The sequence below is a fragment of the Micrasema longulum genome, unplaced genomic scaffold (assembly GCF_059751315.1).
Source record: "Micrasema longulum isolate JH-2025_06_02 unplaced genomic scaffold, ASM5975131v1 h1tg001518l, whole genome shotgun sequence".
NCBI lineage: Eukaryota > Metazoa > Arthropoda > Insecta > Trichoptera > Brachycentridae > Micrasema > Micrasema longulum.
In genome coordinates, this window is record NW_028278701.1 from 20129 (window position 1) to 28791 (window position 8663).

Sequence of the window (8663 nt, forward strand, 5' to 3'; positions counted from 1 at the left end):
AATATACCGACCCGTTTCCATAAATAAATTACAGTAAAATGCCGGACTTTATTTATGCTTTATTAACCCTTATACTGCTAAACAACGATATATCGTTGTTGTTAATCCCTATCATAAAGTTCCAACTAGACTGATGCTGACGTCATAATCCCCAAAAGGGTAAATGAATTCGGGAACTGCTTGTTGCACTTAACCGTCAGTGGTATAAAACATTTTCAAAACATACATAAGCTTTGTCTAATAAGATTTTTTTTTTAAACCACTAAACATCCTCATTATAAATTTACTTATGATGTTTAAATTCGCAGTGCTTTTAAGAAAAGAGAAACGACTAAACACAGGAAACTTCTAGCTAGTCGGGACCTGAAACAGTGAACTTTTTTACATTACAAAAACAGTTAAATGAAAAATAAATTAATGTTAATAGTTAGTTTTTTAATCTCTGATATTTGAAGAAAATAATTGCATTCGGTGTTTTTCCCGCGATTAAACCCGATCCAATAATTAAGAAAATATTGATGTACTTCTGCAATGAATAACTAATTAAATACTTTACTTTTAATATAATAACTCTTATCTAGTGAGGTCCCTATATCACTGGAAAACCCCATAATTAAGAATATAAACAAATAATTAAAGAGCCATAAAACATAAAAATAATTCACCATGGAACCTAATGATTGTCAATTAGGACGTTTGAATATTAAAAAAATCATTTGTTCATTTATTATAATGGGTGCCCACAGCAATGGGAAATTCAAATGTTTTAGCTGTTCATTAGGTAGTAATTATTACTCTACTAACAAAACGTAATTATTACAATACAAACTCTATTCTACAAACAAAACGTAAATGAGGTATATCAGCTTGATATTGATCCAAAAATACTTTAGAAAAAGCTTCTTCGATTTCGTGCTCTTCGTAAGAGTCATATTATAAATTATTATCACTATCACTTAAAAAATGATCGTTATTGTCTAATTCACTTTCGGAATAGGTTTAGCTGCTAAGCCTCCGAGTTTCTCGGTTAGGTACTATTATTTCTTTATCACTTTCACTATCCGTTATCATTTTTAATGATATATTTTGTAAATTTATTCACAATAAAAAGGACGCTTTGCAGAGTAAAATTATTAGTTAGAGTAACAAAGTAAGATTAAAAATATATTTTAATGTAAAAAATATGTAATTTACCTAAGCCGTTTGTAATTTCGGCAACTGTTGTCTATCTCGCTCAATCCATTATGCGTGAACTAGCTATTAGTGAAACGGAATATTTTTCTTAGAAGAGATATCAATTTGTGAGACAGTTGTACAAAAACATAGTTTTTAAAATTAATTTCAAATAACTAAATTCCTTCTATATCTTTTATTTTTTTTATTTCTTGTTTTTATAATTCTTCTTCCAAATACATCGCCTTAAAACACCGCTTGTTGTTCGCAAAAATATCATTGTAGCTTTTCACTTTTTTTACACGTTTGCAAAAAAAAAAAACTAAAAGTGTATGTACTGGTATAGGTGAGAGTTTTTGCAACAATGAACCGTCGATATGGGTTGTTACTAATACCATAGTTCACAAGAACGACAAAATAGCGTGATTTCCCGAAGTTAAATTTTCTCGCTAAGAACGGCTACATTCTGTGTTCAATCACCTTGACTCAACTTATGTAAAATATAATCATTAAGATTATACAGAGAAAATTCTGTACATGTGAATTTTAATTTGTGACAAGCTAAAAACTTACGAAACAGGTACGAACTTTTGATTTTAAACATAAGAGTTTAGGGTGTGATAATGATTATACTCGTATGCGCCTGTAATAAATATAAAGTCACGTTATTTTGTGTAAAATCACCCAAATAAATATGTATTATGCAACGCGTAAAAATAAATTAACATTTAATATTTTAAATCTTTCCAAATAACAAGTGGATACGTAAAATAAAATCTACTAAGATGTGTTCGGTGTTTTACGTTCTCTCTCAGAAAAGGAATGGGTGGTTTCGGATTTAATGATGTTTTTAATTATTAGACATTTTTTGTGTAGGACTATTAGTTAAAACTTTCATATGGTTATTAATTATGGGAAGGTTATTATTGAGAGCAACAAAACTTTTGATTTATCCAAATTTTTGTAGACAAGGACTGGGTTCAACTCCCTGGGGAGCTGTTTATATTAACATATTACAACTTTAATTTTACCTTCTCAAAAATGTTCCTTATCTCTATTGTACTAAGCTAAAATAATAAAGTGCACCTTGTTTTAAATGAAAATTTACAAAATATGCATGTTTATACGAAATCCATATAAATGATTTCTTCGCTATGATAATAAAACTGTTAATTTTGTTTTTCTGCATACAAAAAAGCAATTTGACGTAAAAAACACGCGTTAGTAATTAAACCGCGCAATAAAATAAATAGTCCTGAGAAAAATACATGTTTTGCGTAGGCATTTTTAGTTGGAGAATAAAAAATAGGGTTTACGAGCACTTCGCAACAGTACATTTAGAAGAAACGTAATGATACTTAAAGAAGATGAGCTGATAAACTATCCTTTTTACAAATTGGAATACTTACCACTATTTTGTAACTTTTATCATAATACTTATGACATCATAAGCCAAAATGCAGTTATTTGCAAATGTCATATTTTGAGATTTGACACATTTAAAAAACTAACAATATTTTGAATTTGTCCAAATTTTTGTAGACAAGGACTGGATTCAACTCCCTGGGAAGTTGTTTATATTAACATATTACAAAAGAGATAAAGAACATTTAAGAGAAGGTAACATACAAGTCCAGGCATCTACAGGGCTTATGACCTGTCAATGGCTGGTTTAAGTGGCCACTTTACACATTGTGTAACATTCACCATTCTGCTCATATTCGAGCATCTAAATTCCTTCAATTCTTTCATCTGTTGATGTTTGTGAAGTTAAAGAGCTGAAACTTTTATTTATGCGGGTGAGATTCATCTAATTGAATTATTTCACCTGCATACTAGACAACGCCTGAAAATGTTATTTTTTCAATTTCTATACTTCTTCATGGACCAGGTGGATTTATCAACAATATTTTGAATTGGTCCAAATTTTTGTAGACAAGGACTGGATTCAACTCCCTGGGGAGCTATAACTATAGAGATTATAACTTCACAAACATCAACAGATGAAAGAATTGAAGGAATATAGATGTTCAAATATGGGCAGAATAGTGAATGTTACACAGTGTGTAAAGTGGCTACTTAAACCAACCATCGACAGATCACAAGCCCTGTAGATGCCTAGACTTATATGTTACCTTCTCTTAAATATTCTTCATCTGTGTTGTAATATGATAATATTACTGAGAGATTTTTTATTTATATTTATATTTTTAAAAGTACTGTCTTATTGGCACATTTCAAATTTAAGTGCAAGTTAAGTAAGGTCAGGCATACTCAATTTTTTTGCTTCGGGCCACATATATGCTAAGTTACGTGGGTCACAACATTATACCATTTGACGAAAAAAAAAATGTAATAGGAAAAAAAGTATCGGTTGAAACCCGTTTGATAGAAGGATTAGGGCGCCGCCACTTGATAAATCAACAAATATTTTTTTAACTAAAACAGAATAATGATAAAACATGTATCTATCTCATTTCACACTTCCCATCATTACAAGAACAACGTGACCAAACGACTTTACTTATTAGACCCATATAAAATAGGATATATTTCATTAGTTAATTCGGCAGAAGGGACCATCTGTAATTTTCAAAAATATTTATGAGAGCTGAAATACTACTCAATTTCAAGACTTTTATCCGCAAACTAAAATATTTTAGTGTTACTTTTCAATAATAAATTACCATTCTAAATTATGCTTTAAAAAAATAAATTATAAGTATTTACTGAAATATTGAATAAAACTTTTAAAAATTGAAATTGAAATTGAATCGGGTTGTAGTCCCGTGGTGTTGCGGACTCACGGATCAGAGGTCCGAGGTTCGAATCCGACTCTACCCCAACTTGATTTCCATTTTCTAATAGTGAGTTATTTACAACTCGTTGAAAATGGTCACCAAAATTTAAATATTTTGGTAAATTATAAGAACGCTAATACTTCTTTTTATTAAAAAAAAAAAAAAAACTTAAACAGAAAAAAATGCATATGGTCCCTTCTGCCATCTGACTACCAAATTATACCTTGATAAAGAAGCTTGCGTAGCTTTGAAACCAGTCGGTAGAAAATATTTTTAAAAAGTGGTTAAAAACAAAATAGTTTTATATTTATTTTATTCAATACTAGCTCAAAAATCAATAACAGCTCCTATATGATTTTTCTTGCGTCATATTCAGATACTGTATTGCAAAATAAAATAATGAAAAATAAAAAAAACTCAAAACAAACTAAGCGTTTATTTAAAAATTAGTGATTTTTTATACTGAGACATTTCTTTTTTACTATTTTAGATAAAGAGTTTAACTCACAAACTCTTTTAAGCAATTCGAAACAATCAGAATGCAATACCTTACGAGGCCCAGGTGGGTAGGTGAGTGCATCCGGCAACAGTTAAGAATAATAATCTTTATTAGGATCACATCCAGTCAGTTTGAAGCTAGCGATAATTGTTCGCGCGTATTTCAAGATATCCAAAACTTGAATGCATTTAAAAAAAATCTCGTTGTGTTTCGGGTCGTACATAAAAAAGCTTGGTGGGCCGCAGGTTGAGTATGGCTGCCCTAGGTAGTTATATTACAATAGAGATGGAAAACATTTTAGATGGGAGGATATAGAACTCTAGGTGTTAACAATGCTTTTGTCCCGCTATTAGCTAGTTTAAGTAACCACTTTTCATCCCATTATGCCCATATTAAAACATCGATATTTATTTTTATTATTTGAAAATAGTTTTGCAAACTCATCCAGATTATTGCAATAATTAAAAAAATATTTTAAACATCTTTTGTGGAGGTTGTCTGAGTAGTTTATGATATAATTTCAACCTCTGGTTTATTAATCTTGACTGCGCTTGTCTGCGATGTGATATTGTTTTGATATTCTCGTATTTTTTGTCTGTAATTTTTTTCCAAGTACAGTACAATACCAATTTTCTTCATAATAATATTAGCAACATAAAGATACACATTGCAAAACAAAATTAATTTGCCGTACAATAATTTTTCATAAAAGGTGTCTATATGTGGCATGTGATGATAGGCGAAAATATATAAAATTTTACAAGTCATTCTACAGGGAAGGATTGAAGGAAGACGCAGTGCAGGTAGAAGGCGCATCTCTTGGCTTAAGAACTTGCGCGACTGGTTCCATTGCAACACTCAGTCTTTGTTCAGGGCAGCTCCCAATAAAGTAAGAATCGCAACGATGATTTCCAACCTCCATCGGGGAGAGGAACCATAAGAAGAAGGAGATATGTGTTGTCCATGCTAATCGAAGACCTCAAACCTACTTTAAACTTTACTTAAGCTTTATGGTGTCCGTATCTGTTACTATTTTTTTAACATTCTTCATTCTGACTGTCTACTTTATTTAACTTGCGCCTGCCAATTAAATAAAAAAAAATATATATTTACGTTCTTATGATTTACCCAAATATTTAATTTTGAGGGCCATTTTCAACAAGTTGTAAATAACTTACTATTAGAAAATGGAATCAAGTTGGGGTAGAGTGGGATTCGAACCACGGACCTATGATCCGTGAGTCCGAGACACTAGCCACGGGACCACAACCCCAATGACAAGGCAGATTATAAATGAACGACTGAAATTACAACTTAATATTAATCATCCGGTTTTGAGTAAGAAATGTTCAGTTTATAAAACGAAAATCGAATCAGAGAAAAGAAAAATAGATTTTTAAGAGTGAAAAAGGGTTTTGAAAATATTAATATTGAAAGTATTTTAGCTCATTGTAATGAACTGGAAGTATTGTTGAGTAAAGTAAAGTGAAATTTGAAGTAAAATTTCTTTTTAAATAATTTCTAATAAGGTTCTGCAAGAAACAAAACCCACAATGTTCTCTATACGAGTTAAGAATACATTTATAACAGGAACATAATACGCAGTACTGTGTCATTCTCCAAATCAAGACTCTTTTTTTTTATTGGATTTCTTCGAAGATTGGTGTCAAAAAACAAAATAACACCAAAGAAAAAATAAGTATAGATCATCAAAATGAAAATTAGAACAATGAAACATCTGAATGCGATGTAAATGATAGAGAATATCGTTTTGTTATAAAAGTAATTGACAATGTTATACCTAATTAAAAAATGATTAAGAAAACTAACCAATAATGTTATACAACAACCCTAGGGTAAACTTCAAAAACAGGGAGATGATGCATACAAAGCTACTCAAAAAATTCAATCAAATGAAGAATGGAAAATACGAAAAAAAAATAGGAAACAAAATGTGTCTGAACTTAATAACTTGTAATATTAAAACTGAAAATATTTTCGTTCATATTGATTATAATATAAGTTATAACTAGTTGTTTAAGTTTTTTTTTACAACCGTCTTAATAAATACGTAACAGAAGCCTCGCTCCGCAAAAGCTCAGACTTCCATATTCTCTTCTCAAAAATATTATCCTTTTCTGTAAAAAAGTGTTGAAAATACGAGTACAAACGATGGAATTTGTTTTACAAATTCTTGTGTATATTTGTTCTCAATACAATGCATTTGGGAGACTTTAAATGTATACCGAGGCTTGGTTCGGTTAGAAATATCGCTGCATAATTTATAGGACCAATACATACATAACATGTTACCTGTACGCGGAAGGCCGAGCCGTAAAGCAAAGAATATTTCCCAACATTAATATTTATTGCTCGACAATTTGATCGCTTTTAGAACGAAAAGCAAGAGGTATCACTGAAAATAAATTCAATAAAAATAACTGTTTCTGTGAATGTTCGACACGAGTATTCGAGTAATAAATGCACGGATTCATAATTTAATTAATTTTATTGGTTTAGTAACGCCCTAGGGGTTTTTACATAGTGTTTTATTGAAAAAATATTTTGAGACAATATCGCCAAAACATCGCAACAGCCAAAAACAGTATTTTACAGAGGAATATTTTTTATTATTAAGGATTGTATTTTGAGAATTGAATTTTGATTCGAATCTAATTTTGGTTCTCAAAGTATATTCCTTAATAAATAAGAATAATAATTATTCTTCCATAAATTACTGATTTTGTCAGGTACGATGTTTCGGCGATCGTGGCTAGATATATTATTTGTATAAAACATGATGTAAAAGTCCCTGGAGCGTTGTTAATTATATAATAATGGATAATTTATGCAGCTTCGTTTCGTTATATGCAACATTAAAGTTAATTTGACCAACAATGTATAATTTAAGTAAAGGATTTAAATAAAACTATTTGTTTTTTCATCAAAATATCCCAAAGATTTCTTCAAATGATCTTACCAGACAGAAGTTCGGGTAAAGAGAATTTGATGTAGGTACTCGAAGAAGTGGAAGAAGTGGAAGAAGTGGAAGAAGTGGAAGTGGAATATGGAAGTTCAAACTTAGGCAAAACAGTGAATGTTAGTGTTTAAAGAGGCCACGCCCATATATTAAATGTTATCACGTTTTTTTTTTCAATTTTGTTTCTTTATTTTCATATATTTTTATTCAAAATATCTGCCTCGTAGTGTAGTGGTCAGTGCGTTTGCCTACCACGCAAGAGATCTCATGTTCCATTCCCGACCAGGTTGACATGAAATATTTATTTTTTATGACAGGTTTATATTACATTTATTTTATTTATATTTTACAAATTTATTTATAAACAGGCACTATAAAGTATCTAAAAGATATTTCTTCAGTTATTTTTTTTTCATTTGAAGATCTTTCATGTTAATGATGGTTTGTGGGAGATCATTGAACAATGTTGAAACAACGCAATTTACACCAGAATATTTTGAAGTTCCTGGACTGGTACCTGAAGCGTAAGATTAATCTTACCTTCAAATAACAAAAGATGATCAAGATACAATGCGGTCAGTTTACCAATATGTACCAATAGGTGCGGAAAGGGGAATGATGATGATGGTATATGAGTACAGATAATGATAAAAAATAAATATTACGAATAAATTCTACTAAGCCACATTTTGTGACTTGGACGTTGGAGTTGGTATTTATATCTACACAATAACAGCCGAAGTACAAACAACAAAAAATCCCCAAGTTCCTGAGGGGGGTACCAGGAATACCCCAGCAAAAATGCTATGAAAACGACTTTAAAAAAAAAACAAATACGCCCTTATGATTTTCATTGTAGTGTTTATAAAACAATTTCATTATATTTCGAGTTTTCAACGAAATTTATACATTTATCATAAAATACTGTTGCCAGAGGATGCTATATGAAATCGCGCTGCTCTCACTGTGACATGTTAAACAGCACTGGTCTAAATTCTCGCTACGCGTTAGCGAGGTGGTACAGCGGGGATTGAGAGGCGGAATGCAAGTAAAATGTAGAGCATGAAATCCAGATTTTTGTGGTTATAGCTGGAAAAAGACACTAATATATTAAAGATTATTAAACTGTAGAGCGATAATTGACGGACCACGCATGGTAGATATACCTTTTATCCCCGGAAGAGTAAAGGTGATTCTAAACGAATTTATG